We start from the raw sequence: 20,319 nt of genomic DNA on the forward strand, positions 1-20,319 counted from the left end.
AATGAATAAAAGCCAGTACATGGCCAGTAGGAAGGGAGAGTCTAATGCTCACCTGTAAAACCATTTTCAGATAAATACTATATCTGGCAATTCAGTATATATGTTGAGGCTGCCATCCTCAGAGAATCAGGGAGCTATTGCAGCTGACTTCCAGAGAGGATTTATGCCAGGAGCTCCAGGGAATAACTCATGTAAATTAATTCCTCAAGAACTGGTTAATAAGACAAATATTAGGATACTTTAAATTGTCTTCAATGTTATCTTCCTTAACCGCACTCATTCCCAAATGTTAGACTAAAACAGGGTCATTCAAGTCTTCTACTCATAGTGCTGTACTGAAAATTTTCTAGTACATTTCATAACAAAAAGTTTCCTTAACATGTTGCCTGACAGCTATGCACACCACTCAACTAGCAGTACAATTGAGGAAGAAATGACAGCTTCTTATCTTTTAAAGGGTTACTTAATTATTTCTCTTCCGACTGTCACAGACAGTAGCAGCATAATTTGATCCTATTAGGGTCTAAATGTTACACGTCAGTTGTGAGACAGTACACAGGAAATAAGACCATTCCAGCCCTTTTTCATTTCTTGTCAGGACTTGGGAGCAGCCTTCTCAGAAAAAACACTCCTCTTGACTTCTAACTACTCATCCAGCTCTTTACAGAGCAGAGCTCCTCTCCCCAAAGGCACTCTGGTACAAGCTGTGAACAGTACTTGCAATCTTCTAGTAGCAATTTCATGCCCAGTTCCAACATTTCCTCTTTTACATGAGACATTATTTTTTTTCTAAACTGACTATTCCACATGTAGTATATCCTTCACCCTAAAGGTTCTTTGCATTAGGTTTTTTTTCAATTGAACTTCTATAGTTTTTCAATTCCATATACAGGGATAGCCTCTACACCACTTAAATTATTGTTCCTTTTGGTACAAGAGAGGGAACACAGAGACACCATGAAACTTAATTTTAAAATTCTGTTATGCTACTTTTCTTCCATGCTGCACAAGTAGCATGAAGACTGTAAAAAACACATAAAGAAAGCAAAACCCCTTAAATAAGTTGCTTAAAAGAAAAAAAGATGTGCTCCCACGCATTAGCAGTAGACTGGCTGTTCAGGAGCATTCAACTTTCTTAATTCCAGACAGCGATACCATTTGTTAGAGAGAAGTGGTTAGTGAAATCAAGTTTAAAAAGGCATTCACCACTGGATTCCTGCCAAATGCCTATCAAAAGCTAATCAATTTAATCAATGATAGGCCTGGGTTAAATGAATTTACAAGTTAGTTCAGATTGTCTAAGTGAAATGTTACTATAAAAAGAGCTTTTTCCCTACCTGTGATAAGTTCTGAAGCTACTGATACTCAAAATTATCTACTAACACACCAAAATTCCAGTCATCACCAAAAAAAACACAGTTCTCAATTTACAACTTGTGATTTATTAGTCAGCAAAACCCAGCCAACAGATCAGATTGTAATCACAAAACTGATAATCCATTTACTACAGACAGAGTATTTATTCTGCATCAAGCCCTCAAAAGGTGTCTGTTGTGCTAATAGGAATTAACAGTTCAGAGGAAAATGCACACATCACAGCAGAGGTGAGTCTGCAGAGAACTTTCCTTACAGTGAGATATTTGAGGAGCTCAGTAATTTTAAAGCATCAAAGTCCAGTCAGTTAACAGTCTTTATATAACGGGACAAGTTCTCTTTGCTATGGTATAAGGTGACTGCTTTTTTTTCTTGACTAGCAAAAGTCACAGGAGAGTCACTAGTTGGTAAAGTTGGGTAAGATTTGTTCTTTCTAGGAACAGTAAATATAAGAAGTTACTAGAAAGACTCATTTAAGGCTGCGGTAGATCCACTATTTAAAAGTATATTCTATCCAAGAGGCTTTCCCATTCAGTTACCCAATTCAGTAATTACTCGTCACCTCAATATTGTGCATAAAAAGAATGAACAATATTTTGACAATAAACCCATATTTAAACCTCACTTATTTTTTCCCTTCAACTTCACAGGAAGATTTTTTTGGGCCAAAAATCTCATTCTACAAGTCAAGGAAAATGGTGTTGTCCGTTCTCCATGTCTCAGAGAAACACTGTCTACTATACAACCCACACTTCATGTTTCCCCTGTTGCTTCCATCACAGGAAGTGCAAGTACATCCACGACAGACTTCAGACTGTAGAAACTGGACCTCCCATATAGATCCTAGGCACAAGAAATACTCCACACTGCTGTACGAGATTGTTCCAATCTTTTTTTTAAACTCTTGCCCACTTGAATAGTGTATAAGCCACATACAGAACTGTGAAAGCCTTTGCAAGAACTGCTTGTTTGCTCATCATGAAGAGGTTACTAAGCTGTAGCCTGGGATACTTCAGTTCAAATCTACTCTGCATTCTCAAGATGAATCCATACTTCATGCCTGCACATCTGAAAATGAAACAGGAGCCTCTACTCCAACCCTCATCATCTTCCACCAGCTACTGCAATTATTTTTACTTTTACAAATCCCCCTTTCTCACACAACAATATAAAATGCTGCTTCCAAGAGATCAGCATTCACCATCAAACTCTGATCTCCATTAAGTCTTAATTTCCAATGTTCTTCCAGGCTTGCCTAATATATATCTTAAAAGCCAAGTGGCCTATCCTTTACTTCAGCAGTTCACCACTCATCTCTTAAGTTCCCCAAATACCATTTTTTCTGAGCTTACTCTTTTTGCTGTCTGTATTTGCCATAAGCATCTCTGTAGGCACTCCATCCTCCAGATTTTCCCTTTCAGTGCAACAACCCCTCTGTGACAAAATACACAGAAAATATTAGTGATTAAGCATCCAGTAACTAGGGTTCACAATGAAATTCGGAGTCATCCTGTGACAACTACAAGCAGCACAAAACCCATCATATATACTGCTGTCTTTTCAAGGACTGGCTTCTTGGCAGTTTATGAACTGCCTGATGCAAGATTTCCTCTGCTGGAGCACACCCAAGTTCCACCCTTTGCTAGCTGAAAGTTTTTCCCCTTCTTCAGTACTGGCAAAACTCAGTATCGCAGCACTTCTGAAAATTATTGGACAGTTTTTCAAATGCAAGACATGATGAGATACTCAGAGCCAATGGTAAGGCACACTGATGGCATTAGGACTTAACTCAAACCAGGAATTTGAAAGGTTTAATAGGAATAAATCCTCAAAATACTTGAATGATTTGACAGAGAAAGTGGAAGGTTTTGGAAAAAATCCATATAAAGTCATTTTTCGAAAGAGTAATAGCAAATGTTAAGTACTTTGTGTCCTGTTTGTCTGTCTTAATTATCTACATTAAATCAAGCAGAATATATCAGTGGACATTTTGGAGAAAACTGTCAAATGTTTTCTATTAGGGAGTTTAAACTTACCTTTACAATGAGCACGACCAATTGTAAAATGGCTAACATTGGATTTCCTCAGTATTACATGTTTTATTTATGTCACTTATAAAACAATGCATTCCCCAAGTTGTAATAATATCAAACATCAGTTACAACAGCAACTAGTAAAATGTTTTTGGCAAGACTGACAAATATAGCACTAGTAGATCCAGAACTGCTCTGTTCCCTGAAAGCTAATGAAGTTCTGAATCAGGATCTATTGAAAATATATCAGTGCTCTTGACTCCACACAGCAGTGCACAGAAAACAACACTGAAAACCTACTTCTTGCCTACACAGCTAAAGTGTGTTATAATGTAAAAATACACTGGAGATTATTCATCTGCTTCTCTGAAATACCCCCCAGGCACTGTACACACACATACACAGACTAGGGAAGGGGGAACAATTGGCCTTTCCCCACTCCTCCAGTGAGTGCCCTACAAACAGAATAGGAGAAAAAGAACTTGGTTCATTGAGCCATTGAATATTTTGAAACAGTAGTTTGCATAAACACTGAGTAACAATAGGCTCAACCACAGCTTAGCTCAGAGCATAAACTGTGATAACTACGTCTTTGTGAAAGAAACTTTTAAAAATGAGTTTGGTTTCTGAAGTATTAAATGCCCTCATTTGTTTTGAATCCTAAGGGATGTGGCCCCTCAGCATCTTTGCAGAATCAGGCTGCCGTTTAGAGAAGCACGGTCTTATGAACAATAGCCTCTGATTTGTTACAGTATTTATGACCCAATTTTAATTTCTACCCGTAGTCTTCGGTATTAATCAAAATTCAACACTAATTACAGATGCCAAAGCACGTCTCTTAACTTGTACAGCCGAGCCAGGTAAAACATGCTGAACAAATTTCTCCCACATAAAAAAAGATGCCAGCTCTCTTTCTTCACTAAAACACGCAAGATATTTTAGCCTGTTTTTATACTGTCTTCTAAGACTTAACCACTCCATACTTTGTACTCCATGTTTTCTTTCCATCTGAACTTGCAAAAAATCCCCATTTAATATCAAATTCTGATTTTAACTGATGAGCTGTTTCACCTTCTCCTTTAAATCACTAAGACACTCGCTCTAACTGAGCCTGATACTTATCCTACAAGCACTGCTCTCTGCCTTTCAGCTCAAATTACTGCCACATCTACTATTTTTGCTTCAGCAAGTTTCTAGTCAATGCAATATTTAGGCCAATGAAGTTGGGGATTTTTTCCCAAGTTTTACAAGGAATTGCTTTCAAATGGCTTCCTGAAATATTCGTCACATGAAGTATTTCTCTACCTGCAAAACAGTGCTGTAATTTAATTTTTTTTAGGAGGAGATAGTATGCTTTTTCATTTACAGAGACCAGCAGTTCATCTGTCACAGCTCTATTATTTTCAAGTCTACTACAGATGTACCTTCCAGTGCTGGTGTTAATATTTTATGTAAGGATGGGTGCAGAATTAACCCTGAGGACTCTTACTGTAAGTCGACATACGTACAGGGAGCCAATTTATTCGCAGCAGACATTGGCGATAGCCACAGCCTGGTTACAGAAGCCTAGACTTCACACTATGCAGTTCATCCTGTTGAAGAAGCTGGTGGCAGCTGCAGGTCAACTACTTTCAGCACCTAAGCCATCTAGATATTTTATTAATTTCACAGTCAAACAACAGTTTGTTCCTGTACTTTAAGATATGGGTGCTGCATTTGTTTTTCCTATCTGTTGCCATCATCAGCCTTTCAAAACCCACTTGCTAATTTTGTAAATTGGGTAGCTATATTTGAAAATAAAGTTACTCTTCATTTACAGATGTCCTTTCATTATTATGGTGAAATACAAATTCCCACCTACGTATCTGCAGCATCAATCCATTGCCTGAATCCATCCTGTAACAAACAACATGTTAATACAGCCTCTCACTGTGTAAAGCCTGTAGAACAGGCATCATCACACACATAACTCTGATTTCACAAAGAGCTGAGGAAGGTTAGGTGTCTCAAGTCTCCATAGCAAACTGGGAGCACAAATCATGTATTCAGACTTCCAAAACAAGCACTACAGATGCAGAGCCATCCCGTTACTTCTACTGGTGAAAGGCAAGAAGCTGAAATAGACTCTCGGCTCACTGTCTCCTTCCTGAGAAGGCATTTCTGCCTCTGTATTCCCTGCTTCTGCAACCTGCCAACTTCAGCATTGCAACTTGACTTTGACATCATTGTTGAGATGCTTTTTTTAATTATGGTGTGACTAAGCCACGTGCAGACAACACCCTGCGTTAAATTGGAAGAGACATGACAATTTAAATTGACTTAAGAGTCAAATCCATGTGATCCATAGGCCTATATAATGCATTATACTATATAATGTATATACAGCCTTCATGCTACTAGCACTTAATGTTTGACATTACAACAGGATCTTCTCATATCACCAGGAGATACAGTCCCAAAGCTTAGATTTCACTGCTAAAGAGTCCCAGGTAAGATATTCGTGTCACTGTCGCCACTGCATGAAAGCTCACAGTATAGGAATTCCTAACAAATCATACTAGAGACCATCTTTGGAAGAGTTACTTAGCGCTAATACCTCTTCCTATCCTCTCCCTGCCTTACATTTGAAAGAGATGAGAGAGGAATTATCAACAGTTTGTAGGCAAACAGTTTGTACATTTCTTTAAAACCACTAGAATGCAGAGGAACAGAAGTCCTCTTCTGTTCAGAAGCTTTCCACTCAATAAAATTCCCCATTTGTCTTTCCTTTTCTAGACTTCTTTCCTCTTGCTAATCAGTGCCAGCCTCCAATTAGAACTGACAATAGAAGAAAGTCTTTTTACGATCTTCAGTCATCACTACATAAAACACCATACTGGACTGCATTCTGCACTCAGTTCCTTCTTTTTCTCAAAAAGAAAACTTAAAGTAAGTTTACTGGTTTTAATCCTTTTCTTGTTCTCAGGCCAAAACCAAAATTCTTTCCAACCCATTCTGGACCTGGAGTGAGAATACTGAGCATGAGCTGGGCTTGTTTGCTGCACCTTCAGCTAAATTACTGCTGCCACCACTGTTCCTGCTCTCTACTATCTCGTAAAATATTGGCTTCTGCTGTACATATCCAATAAAGAAAAAAAATTATTTTTCCCCTAAACACAGCAAACTGGCAACAAGATCACAGATCAGCCTGTCTGCCTGGTATGCAAGACTAAAATCCAAAAATGAACTGAAGGCCCAATGTAAAGAAGGTGAAAGGCATATGGGGAAAAAGGAAAAAAAGTGGTTGTAGAAGAGGAAAATCAGATATGAAAAGGAGACCATGATTGTGAAAGATGTGGTTTCTAAAAATCTAGATACTGCTGTCTTGTTACACTGCTGTATACGTATAAAATGGCTGCACACCTTAAAACACCAGCACAAATTAGAGAACCCATGCCAGAATACCACAATAAAAATGCCCCTGTTCTTTAAACACAAAAACACAGGCAAACTAGTAGGGAGGAATCAGGTGTCATACATTAAACAAATAGATTTGGAACAGTATAAAAACTCCAGTGTAAGCTGACAGTATACCTTTCCCTCTTGCACTATCTACTCTCCAAGCTCCTTGCTGTGACCCCAGCAGCTTATATTTTTCAGCAAAGCTCTTTCAGTTCACTGCAATTCCCTCTGTGTTAAGAGGGCCCAGGAAAATTCACACTGCTGTGAAGAAACTGAAATGACAGACCTGCCTCCATCACACCATGGGACACCTAGGACTGAGAGAAAACCTCTTTTCTGTTTTCACAAACTCCATCTAACCCTAGCATGCCAAGGAACCGAAAATGTTGCTGCCAGTCACTGAAAGAGCAACAAGTCTGACCCCTTGTACCACCGTGGGTGCTCCACATGATCGATCTTTTAAGTGAAGGACTGCAGAGACCAAGAACTGGCTTTACCCCAAGAGATGCCTACAAAAAAGCCAGAAGTCTGGAACATTTCTTCCCCTTCTCAGCACAGCTGTGAACTGCACACTGGGAGCCAACCTTTGATAAGAGGCACAAATACCACTAAAAAAGAGCTCTGAATCAGTGGAGCTTTTTATATACTGTAATAGATCCCAACTGTATCAAAAGATTAATATTGACCTCTCAGGACTAAGGATATGGTATTGGGTCCAGGATATATGCTTTTAAAAGGTCCCTAAATGCTTATTCATCTAATAAACCACAAAAGCTCTAAAGAAGCTGCTGCCATCTGTTTACTGGACTTGGACATTTCTATATGATCCTCTCCCTCCCCCCACCAACTGGATACAAAAGAAGAAACTAAAACCAGAAAAATTAAAACTAGGACTGCATTCTTTAGTCACAAGATTTCTCTTGAGTACTGAAAGGATCTCCAAAACTTTGCAATGTGTGGTACAACAAGTTGCATTGTGGGCAGATTTGAAGCTTTAACTCTACATTTCCTTAATTCTGTCACGTAAATCAGACTCAATTTCTTTTGCATATAGTTCTTTTCAGTTTAATGTGAATTCATTTACTATTTGCAATTTGAAATAAAAATATTTGTTTTAACCCAACAATTCGAAAGTAGTGGTTGAGGAGGAAAGAATAGTTAAAGACAGTTTTCCTTTGATCCTCAGGTCTTCACAGTTAAGATGGGGAGGGACCCACTAACCACATCACAGATTAGGTACTGAACACATTTTGTCCACATCATAGAAAATATTAGTCTTTTGGATAAGCAAAGCAACTAATTTAATGATACCAACAGTAACTAGAACAGGTTTATAAGAAATCAAATAATTGTTTAAGGAGTTCTTTGATTCTCTGTTTTTAAACAAAATCAGGCACAGTGCTTGCTTTGGGGAAGGCTACAACTACCCTGTTATGCTTAAAGGGCCTCCAGCCACTGGCTATTATGTACAAAAATGACCTCCACCTTCACCCTTTACTTGAGTTTAGACTATCATCTCAGACTGAGGTAGTCTACACTCTCCAGTCCCATCATGTTAACTGCTTTAAAAGCTCAGATATAGACCCAAGTAAGAGGCAGTGGGCACTGACACCCAAGCAGCACACAGTATCAGAAGGGTAACTCCTCCCCAGCCAAGGACATGAGTTAAACAGCCTTTTCTCTGCAGGGAATACCCTGATGGCCAATTAGAATCCACAGCATTAAACATTCATATACTTCCTGGTTAAACATTAGAAAACAGGATTCAATTTCTTAAAGTACATAGTTTTCTCATAGCCCAGGATCTCCACAAGCACAGCACGCTCACAGCAGCGCATTGGACAGCAACCGCTGGGTCCACCAACCTCCACTGGGGCATGCCCTGCATGTTTATGAGGTATGCCAGCCCAAATGGGATGCCTGTACTCTGTCCATATTGATTGCCAGGTTAGCCACAACATGAAAAAAAACCCATAAAATTAAGTGGTCACAGGAAGGAAAAAAATACCTGCAGCTTCTCATCCATACAACCAACGTGAACCTTGCATATACTTGTAGACACACAACCAGCTTCTTATAAACCAGAAAATCATGCAGTCATCTGTTTCAAAAATAGTCATGCAATATTTACTCTCTAAATGTGAAAACTCTAAAAATAAAACTCTATTTTAAAACTCTAAAAATAAAGTTCAAAATGTGAATAATAGTCACCTTGTCCTGGGGAGAAGAAAATTTCTCAAAGTCTCAAAAGCAATGCCATACAACAAGGTACTGAACCTTTCACAGACAGTTTTCAGAATAGTATTCAGTAGTTTTGAAATTACTTCACCACATCTTTGACTTACTGTCCATTAACTATATGCTACAACCACTAACATTTTTTTTTTTCATTTTGTTATCTGCAGTGTATCACAAGTACACACAGTGACCACACACTGGAAAAGATTGTCCAGGGAGGTTGTGCATTCTCCATCAGAGATATCAAGATCCGTTTGGATGCAATCCTGTGCCACGTGCTCTAGGATAACCCTGTCTGAGCAGGGAGATTAGACCAAATAACCCATTATGTTCCCTTTCAGCCTGACCTATGTGGTGATTCTACAATTCTGTATCACCTCAAGTCCATTGTTAGAAGCAGACATGGCCAAAACAGTTGAACAGGGTTTTAGCTGACCAGGTACAGCAGGACAGTCTTCCAGAACAACTCTGTTGTTGTCAACAAGCATGAAAGTGGGCTTCTTAGACCTTTTTTTCTTAAATAACCACTGTTTACTTCACCCATTCAACCAGCCAGACAAAAACAGCAAATCCCATGAATGTGCTAAGAACTCCTGAGCTCAGCAATTAAAGTAAAAACATTCATTAGATTCTTACACTTGGGCAGGATAAAACCTAGTTCTATGTTGCCTTTAAAAGCCTACCCTAACAAAACATCCCTGAACAGCTTAGATTTCCAGCCCACACATGTTGGTTATCAAAAGAAACAGACATGAGAAACAATGAAGGAGAAAGCTTGCACATATTTCTTCCTTAGACTCCTAAAACCAGCTGTACTGGAAAAACGTTGCTAAGTTAGCCACTCAGAACCAGTGGAAGGACAGTCACAACCACCACAGGTTAAAAGCAATCACGTTCCCTTGAAGGGAACTGCTTATAAGTGTTGCTTGATTTTTTCCTTCCAAGATGCAATCAGAACTTTTTAACCAACAGTAATGCAGCTACATCTTGCACAGTAACAAAAAAAATCAGCAACTGCTCGTTGCCCTGGAGGTTGTCCTTAATTCTAAGTTTTAACTCAGTCACATTCTTACTCCTGCTATATCAATCAACATTCAAAAGTCTACAAAGACCTGATCTGAGCAGCAGAAAACCCCGTAGTACAGCTACTTTCCATTTATAAAAATCACAGCCAAGTTAGATCTCAAAATATGTCTACATCAAGTCTGACAACTTTATGAATTTTTGCCAGTTTTTGTCAGCTACTCTTGTCACTTTTAAGGATGCTCATTGGGGGATGGCAGAACAACACACACAAAGGTCCCACAAATACCCCTCAAAAGAGCCAAGACATGCACACACATCTGATCTGCAGGCAATGATCTCAACATCATTAGTTTAGTCTTGGACACACTCATATCACTATGGCAGTGTATAGAGCCATTGCATCTCCTGGACGAAATCACTGACCCACCATTCCAAGAGACCCATCACACAATGCATGGATTTGGATGACCTGTCTGTACAACCCAGTACCAAGGCATATGGAAGTACCTCACCTGGAGGATGAGGAATGTAAGGTAGAAAGTTTTAGAGAACCTTGGCCCCTTTGGGGCCCTTTCGGAGCCCTTTTGGATATATTGGACACCAAATATATCATATGCAAAAATGACCTTCCACCTTCTGAGTACAGACACTTCTGAGCTTAACGTTTCACCAAACGAAAGACTAAAACCAAGAGAGAGTACAGAGAGTACTGAACCAGGGCAAATGGTTCTACATACATAACGGAGTCACCTTCCTTGAACTGCAGAAACATTCTTAAGACCTTCCAGCCTCCACAGAGACTGTCAAATCCTGCTTCTCCACTCAGGAGGATCAGTTCAGCCAGCAACCTCTGAATGTTCAGCACATCCTTCTCAAGAATAAGAAGCTATTTTGCAGAAAGATGCATTTGAGTTCCCAAACAGATGTCTTCAGCCCAGCTATATGCAGTTAGTAGTTTGTCTTCTTTTTGAGACACTAACACATGATGTCACAAGTTTTTTTTGTTAATTTTTAAGACTTCTTGGTTCTCCCTTATTAGGGCCCACAAGTAATAGCTCTTTCAAGATTACATGTAGGTAGATAACCACAGGTAACATCCAACACAGGTTCAGACATTCTGATCAAAGTGTGATATGGAGCAATTTAAAATAAGTGACATGGAAAACAGTAAGATAAGGGGGTTATGAAAGAGCAAGATATTAAAAACATTATAATTTTCAATGCCTATCACTGTATCATCTGTTCTAGACACTATGGGAGAAGCAAGTTTAAAAGAGAAGAAAACTTCATGCAACACACATGCCAAAAGGAGATATCAAAGCAGCCTTCCCAAAATAGGCTGGAGTTATTTAAACCTCCTTTCTCAGAGAAAACACAAAAAGAGCCTACTAGTAAATGCAGAAAATAAATCTCTACCATTTTAATCTTGCCAGTTGTGTTCAGAACACACAGCCTCTCAAGCTTAATGGTAGTTCTGCTACAGCAGAAAATGAGTTTTTCGTCAAGTTTTGGAGTATATTTTTGCAAGTCCTCGCACATTTGCTAGATTACCTTTTCTTAGAAGTACTAAGGAGAATGACTAGCACAGGGAGAAAGATTTTTCTTTTTTAAAAGGATGAGTTTAGTATTGCTCTGCATAAGCAGGTAAACATACCTTACAGAAGATTCCGCAAAGAATGATTTCTGCTCTCTGTGGGCAACTGTACAAAGGAAAGTCTAACCCCTCCCAAAACCTATCACACCACAAACACAGGTATTTTGCTAAATGGCTTCCAATGAGGCAGCCTTGATTGCCCTTCAGAATATGGTGGGATTTACTCATATAGTTAAAGAAAAGTCAAGTCTATAGATCTATATGTTTCAAGCACATAAGCAGGCCAAAAACTGCATAACCCACTGGAACCAGTGCCTCTTCACTCTTCTACTCATGAACAAACTCAAAGAGTTTGCTTCCTAGTCTAGCCTGTTGAATCAAATCAGGTTAACTCTATTTTCTTCAAGCACAGTTTTGTTTTTATTGTCACAACTTCAGAGATATGAACAGCAGAGAAATATGTCTAAGTCTAGCCATTCTCTTCAGTGGAAGGTCAGATTTTTCCAAATATCTAGTACTGATTCGGCCATGCTCCTACTGAATTCAGACATACTCTAGAGTCAGTTTCTACCAACACTAAGCACTTTTGGAAACCCTGACCAGAGCTATTTCACCAGTTCAGTGTCCTGCATATTACTACAGTGCACTAAAGCCCAGAGTTCTCATCAAGGCAATTCCCAGCAGTACTAAGAAGCTTACAGAACAGACTGTTACTGCCTCTGTAATTTTATAGCTTGTATTTTTAACAATGGAAAACACAATATTTAGGTGGACCTGTGGGACAGAGCACAAGACTCCGCTGAATCTTATGAAAGGAGTAATATCATAGTTGTTTTGAGTCTTGTTTCTGAATGCAGTGCAGCACCATGTATTCTTTAGAAGCCTCTGTCCTCTGTAAATTCAAGCATCAGGGTATTAGTGAAATTCAAATATTTGGAAGACAAAAATAAGGATTTCCATAAAAGCAAGGCGTATTCTCAAATCCTCTCCTAGGAGAAGTTTTGAGATCTTTTATAACTACCCAATATTCAGAGAAGGAAATTCAGAATAGTAAGCACTGATCACGATGAGGTTACCTATTCCCTCGTAACATTCTACAAGCCATTACAAGAAAACAGAAAAGGTGTAATATTTCTTTGCCACTGCAACCTGGTAAGCAAGGAATTAAGGAACTTTTCTACACAGTCAGAAGCCTTTACAAACCAGCTGCAAGACTGCAGAAAGGTACCAGACCCTTGGCCTCCATCCAGCCTCATGGACCAGCAGGGAATTCCTTAAGAGGAAACATTCAGTCACTCCCTGGCAGATAACATACTGTTCCAGGAACTCAGGAAAAGGGTATTTGGTGCAGCAAACAAGAAGCAGTTAGAAAAAGGGATGACTGTGTCAAGAGTCTAATTGTGCCAGAACGCCCAAACAGGAAAAAAATTGCATAACTGAGGTCTAATGGAGAATTGGAATATCTGACACAACTTGGATTTGTGAAGAAGCTTCAGCTGAGACAGGTCAGTGAGCTGCAGTTAAGCCTACACAACATCCTAATTAGAAACTGTTCTTATGAAATATAAAAAGCGTATACACCAACGAATGTTTTTGTACGTTCTGTTAGAGGCCACATATTATATATGCAACACAATATATATGCTCTTGAAAGAGCTCAAACATTTTGTTGACAGCTAAGTTACAAAGTTAATTTATTATTCTATAATTCCACTGGCAAACTGGAAGAACTGGGTAAGCCCAGAGTCAATATGCACCACCCCCTAACTGTAAAAAACCCAAAAAACAAACACATACAAAACAAACAACCCCTCCTCCAAAAAAAAAAAAAAAAAAAAAAGCCCAAAACACAAACCCCTACACATTTTCATTAAAGAGAGTGGTGATAACACATACTTCCAAAATTATTTTTACAAAACAGAAGCCTAAAATGAAGTGATGCAAATAGTTCAAGGTGGGTTTCACAAGTATGACCTTGGTGTACTACCTCTGGATTAAAATGTGGAGACCTTTGGTATTCATACTGTCACCCTCAACAGCTTTGCATAGGAAGTGAAGAATATTATATTCAGTAAAGAAGGCAGAAGGAATTTCAGTGAGAAGGAAGTAATTGTTCAAGTTGGAACTGTACCAAAACACAGGGGTTAACACACTAACACTTGTGGAAAGAAAAATATACCAGTACTATGAATTTCTCATGGAACAGAAGGTATTCCAAACCACAGTTTTATCTTTCTTCTAAAACAGCATACATTCCAGCAGCATAGTGTTTTCTCATGTGCAGTATCTATGGAATGTTTATTTTCCAATTTGGGAAGTGTAGGGCTAAACATAGCACTGCTGGATGCTCCTGCTCAAAAACTGAAGAGACTAGTAGCAATTTGGACAAGGTGCTGCAGTGTGGTGAAAAAAATGATACCGATACCATTTGGAACTGTTTGCGAGTATTACCACCCCATTGCTCAAGACAGAAATTTCTCTTGCTTTTTATGAAATACATCAAGTGAAATCCTAAGATTTTGGTCACCTAAATACTAGGCTTACAACACAAAAAGGCAACAAATGAACTTAAAAAATAACAACTAAGGTAAACAGCACTTGGAGGAGAAGTTTGCTAAGTTTTTATCAGGACATGAAATATAGAAAATGTGCCTTTCCTCGAACTTTTTCCAAATACGTGCTGATAACTGAATTTGCCAGTAAAAACAGTAACAGAAAGAGGAAGTTCAGGTGAAGTAGAATATTTCACGAACAGATTTTTCATTCGTACTCACACTTATGGGCATGAGAATTCACTCAGCTGGTCATCCCGTATAAACAATCTCAACACTAGAGCAGATACCCAATACGAACTGAAGTACACAAGTGTCAAAAACACAAATTTAGTCAATTAACTATTTTTCTTAATTAAATTCAAAAAAGCAAATATTTGACCAAATTGTGAATGGCAGTGGAAACTGGAACACTGGTTCAACTTAGAGATCACTTTCTCTGAATTATTTCCTCATCTGAAGTACACGGCAAGAAACACAAAATAATTCTAAATATAGTCACAGTTACATTAATGGGAGACAGTTAAGCGATAAGAAATGCTTGGCCATATAGCAGGAATCATTTAAGTTCAGGCTGTCAGACAACTGAACAGTTACCCAAGGGAAAGAATTCCCACAGGTGCTTCACCTGTGTCTTTTAAAAAGAAACAGTCAAAACAGTATTAATCGTTGCTCATTGTTTATATATTTAATGTAAATAAAGATAATCCTAGGGAAGTGAACAAGTGATTCATGGATGCTTGACTTAATAAGCATGTACTGCCTTACGAAATACTACCCTGAGTCTGGGATGTTTACCAATGCATCTAATCAAGTCATATTTTGGAGAAACACTAATGCGCTCAAGATTAGAGTCAAGTCTTAGCTTTTTGACTTGTCAGTTGACCAGACAAATGACTTAAAACAATAGTAATTTTTTTACCCTAGAAACACTAGCTATGTATTTGAATTATTTAAACTATGAGACTGACGTTGAGGAGCTGTTAAAGCTCAGGACACTGATTAACAAGAACAAACAGAAGCCAGAACATTCAGTAGAAACTCACTCTGTCACTCAAAAGGCAAAGCAATTACTAAAATTTCTAAGACCAACCTCTCCTGAAGTTGGCCCATATTAGCTTTCCAACACAGAATTGGTGGTGTTTTGCAAGTTTACTTAGCTCTTGCAAAGCAGCCAACAGGCTTTTAAGAAAAGTATCCATAAAATCCCGAGATCACTTTACACATCCCTACATACACACTGGACAGTTTAGCCAATAATTTCTAATCGTCTGTGTATTCTTTATTCAGGAGTGCAAAGAGCACCACAATCCTGCAACCCCAAACCTTCCTCCCACTTCAATTATCTACAAATTTTAAAGTTGTCAGAATGGTTCTTCCCTCCTGGTTTTCAAAGTCATGAGATGAATATTGCTGTCATGAGTTGTCAAAAATAGAACAAGAGAATTAGCATTGATAATTTAGTAGGTGACAGATGAGAGGAAACAAATGTACATACAGCAAAGTGTAACACATCCATGATTTTCTTTGGGACCAATTAATATTAGAATTGGCTTGCATACTCAATCATAATTCCACTGCTCATGAAAATGGGGATCTTATCTAATGAAAGCCAACAAGACACTTTTTTGATTTAATAAATAAGTACATTCTGAACTACAGCACAGAACAATCATTTTGTCAAATACTAACACCAGCAACAATATGAGACTTAGGGGCATAAATATTTGAGTATTCCAGATGTTCATTTTGTGAGCTGTATTATTATTGTCTCCTCCAAATGATGACAGAAGACCAGAAGCACCTAAGCTATGGCCTTACAACTCAGACTGCTAAGACAACTTCACCCATCTCTTCTCAGTACTTACCTGATGAAGTGACACTAGCAATTAGCAACAGGTACTCTTCACAAGTCACTTCTTTCCTTCCCTTATCCAGCCTCCTGTTTGCAGTTCATTAAAGCCCTTCCAACACCCAAGCTGGCACACTCTAGTCAAAGGGTATGTTCATTCCAGAATACGTAGTGTCTGTTCTCAAAGCAATGCTTGTGGGTTCATGTCCTTACCCTTGCATACTACATACACTAGCAATGCAGGTGGAAAAACAGGGGAGTTTGTTTGTTGGGTTGTTTAAAGAACAACCATTTTCTCATCTTGTTTACTTCTTTACTCAGTTCCCAACCATTACTGCTACAGCTCAAGGTACTGAAAGCAACAGTTTGTGCCACTATCACCTAACAAAGTTGGTGAGGTTGGGCAGAAGCCCTCCAGTCAGTATTCAGATACTGGGCAACAACTGCACACACCTTTCACACCTAAAAGCAAGGAAAATCATGATGATGTAGTAGCTATGAGATGGCAAGAGCCCCTGTGGAAATAGCAGAGAGCCACAGACATTGGTGTTGCTAGATTTCCTAAGTTTCTGCTCATGCTACACCACTTTATAGCTATCTCCGCAGAACAGGACATCTGATGAAAGTACAGTAGAAAAGTTAAAGTTGACAGATTTTACAGCAATTGAGACATTTTTCTTGGTTTTCCTATTGCCTGAAATGCCATCTACATGGGCATCAACTCGTTCACTCAGATGAAAAGCTGCAGGATCTAAGTCTGTGTTTGGAAGAGTATTACTCCACTGAAACAACATTCTAGCACCATCACCTCAAGCAGTATTGCAGAAATGGTCAGTAATACAAGAGAAAAAAGAAACAATGCTAAGGCAGCCCAATGACAGATGTGGTCCCAGCCTTATGCTACACACCACTCTGGAGATGCTTGTTTTGTTCTGCTTACATCTGTAAGAGAATGTCCAACCACTATATTTAAGTACGGAAGTACTTACAAACTGCTTGGAATTATTTAACATCTAAAATCTGGTTAATTGCTTCTTCCTGATGCAAGTCTTGTTAATATGGCATTAAACCCATACAAAGGCAGACTCACTGTCACCTGTAGAAAAGTTCTATTAAACAACAAAAAAAGTTCCCAAAGATAGTCATAAAAAAGTATTTCTGAAACACCACACATTTCAATTACAAATATTTCAAGGCAGGCCCCTCAGCAGAGAATTAAATATGCTGCCATAACACACAAGTTATAGACTTTGCTGCTACTTTTATATTCAAAGCCAAAAACGGCAATCTGCTGTACAAACTAGCTAGTGTAAAAACACTAGAAGAATGGTAACACTACATTTTGTTATTAAAAAAATAATGTCACTTCTACGTAAGCCTTAACATTTAGTTCTCTCACAAAACATCAATAAAAACAGGTCCTTTAAGGAACATTTGAAAACCTGAGATAGGCAATCAACAGTTCAGATCTCATAAATGAAGTCATGAGTTCAACTGCCCTCAAAACAACATTTACTTCCACTGAAAAGTAAGTTCTGCTTGCCCTTGACATACTAACATCCCAGTCAGTATGAAGGAAGATAATAAGATCTGTCAGTTTCTGGAAAAACTTTTAACAATCAAGGCTTTTTCTTAAAGAGTTGTTTGATTTGATTTTGCTAGCTTTACCAAGTCTCCCAAGGGGTATATTTTTCTCCACTGTGCCAGTGGCCTGATAGAAATCCTATAACAGTGGAAGATTTAACCCTATCACAAGATACCATCTCTCCCTCTTAATGCAAAATGGAGCCAGGTTTACTACAGTTTCATTTTAAGGGATTACCCCTGAGAATCAAGTTCAGTTACAGTTTATGCCTAAAGTCCAGTAAATGAATATACAGTGTATCTTAAGTATATTTTTTTAAAAAAAAATTGAATGGCAAAATGCAGCTGAAACTCCCCAGAGGAGATGAAAATGTTTTAGTAAATTTATGAAATATTAAGTGTCACAAATTTATGCAATGTTAAGAATAGCAAAACAACTCCTCCTAGAGTGGTTAAACATCATACCACTAAGTTAAACACCCAGATCCCCCTCCCAATTAACATTTTTGTTTGAAGACTAACTATTTAATTTGAAATTTCCTCTTGCTACGCCAATTACATTTTAAAACTTTTTCCTGTGAAATTTAAGTGCACTATCTTATTTTACGCACAAAGTACTATCAAAAACAACCCAGAGTAGAAAAAAAAAAAAATGTTTTTCTTGCCTCAGTACCAAGCACCTGGCAAGTAAATGGAAGGTTCCTGCAAAGCCTTAAAGGTTATTAAAAGCATTCCTCCTTTTCCCTGGGGACTTAAAACTCAGTTATTTTCATTCCTCCTTTTAAGCCTATGAAATGACATCATCTTTTCCCCTTTGATTTATACTTTATAGTATTTTTTCCGCATTGTTCCTCAATTTGCTAATTCAGTAATAAATAAAACTCCTGTTGGCTCCCATAATGAAATAATAAGAGAGGAAATGCCCAGTATTGCATGTTTCTTTACAAAACAGGATCATTCATTATCTTAATTACATATATTCTGTGCATAATTTTAATAATTTGCAATTTATTATTTGTTTCAGCTACATAGGTCTTTGACTTAACTTGTCAAATCTTTGAAAAATAAACTAACAAACTGCCTTGGAAGGATCTCTACCAAAGCACTGTGATAGAGTACAAAAGTAAGAGCTTTCTATTTGCTCATGGTTTATTAACTTCCCCACAAATAGAGCATAAGTCTACACCCAGGGTCAATTCCCTTCCTGGGCACTTGGTGCTCTCTAAACCCAAGGTAACTTTACACCAACCCTCTTACTGAACCTACATCTGGGCCTGTTGCATTCAAAAGATTGCTGCAATTATGTTAGTTCCCTCTTGTAAAACACTATTGTTCACTCCCATGAAACAGCTGCAAAAGTAAGACCCTCTGTTCTAACACTTAATGCCCTCTCCCTTTAGGCCCCTCCCCAAATTTAAAAGAAATTATCAATCAGCAGTAGCAAAAGAATTGGTATTAAAAACCCGGTTTAACAAAGCCATTTAAGTTGACAACCATTCAGAACAGGACTAGGAGGACAAAAAGCATTGCCTGGAAAAAATGAGACACCTGTCCCCAGTTGCAGAAGCCTAGAATTACCCACATTAGAAGAGACTGCTGGAAATGCCCCTGGCTAAAGCAGGATCAGCTAGAGCAGGTTGTCCAGCACCACATCATCCAGTCAAATTTTCCATGTCTCAAAGAACAGAGACTCCACAACCCCTCTGGGAAACCTATTCCAGTGCTGGACCACACTCCCAGTAAAACAGTAGGGTTTTGCTTGTGTTGAGACAGACATCGATGTGGTTTAATTTGTCTGCTGCATTTTGTCCTGTCACTGAGTGCTACAGAGATGAGCCTGTCTCCTGCATCTTCATTCACTCTTATTATATATTTATACAAATTGATACACTGAGTATCAGAGAGTACAAACTGATACCCTCTGAGCTTTCTCTAGGCTGAACACTTCCAATTCTGTCAGGCTCTCCTCATATGAAAGATGCTCTAGCCCCTTTATCATTTTTGTGGTTCCTGCACTGGACTCCATTTAAATGGACACCATTAAACCTGTTTGCATCTTCTATTAAGGATCCCAGAACAGGACACAGCATTCCAGATGTGACCTCACCAATACCAAGTGGAGAAGGAGGATCACCTCCCTCAGTTTTTGGCAATGCTCTTTACACTGCAGCCCAGGGTACTGCTGATCTTTTTTTGCCACTAGGATTCATGCTGGCTCATAGTCAGCTTGTCCACCCAGACCCAAAGATCCTTCTGGACAAAGGTGTTTTCTAGCTTAGCAACACCCACAGTTTGCTGGTGCAAGGTGCTGTAACTCCCAAGGCACAAGACTTTGCATCTCCACTTCTTGAGCTCCATAAGATTTCTCTGCTCAATTCTTCAGCCTGTCAAGGTCCCTCAGCATGGCAGCACAGCCACCGGTATATTAGCCACTCCTCACAGCTTTCTATCATCTATAAACTTGCTGAGGGCATCCTCCATCTCATCATCAGGTCATTAATGAAGATGCTGAATGGCACTAGCCCCAGTACTGTGCCCTGCAGTACAGTAGTCCAGGAGACATCTGGAAAGAAGCTAGTCAGACAGAAGCCCATGGGTTTACCTACTTTAGGTGCATGGACAGCA

General features: G+C 38.7%; 1 protein-coding gene across 5 annotated transcripts in view; it reads right to left on the minus strand.

Moving 5' to 3' along the window:
* The window catches only part of ATP8A2 (ATPase phospholipid transporting 8A2), a 326,111-nt gene that overhangs the window by 187,388 nt on the left and 118,404 nt on the right, over positions 1–20,319 (minus strand). The window lies entirely within an intron of this gene.

This window comes from Pseudopipra pipra, chromosome 2, assembly GCF_036250125.1.
Source record: "Pseudopipra pipra isolate bDixPip1 chromosome 2, bDixPip1.hap1, whole genome shotgun sequence".
In the NCBI taxonomy this organism is placed as follows: domain Eukaryota; kingdom Metazoa; phylum Chordata; class Aves; order Passeriformes; family Pipridae; genus Pseudopipra; species Pseudopipra pipra.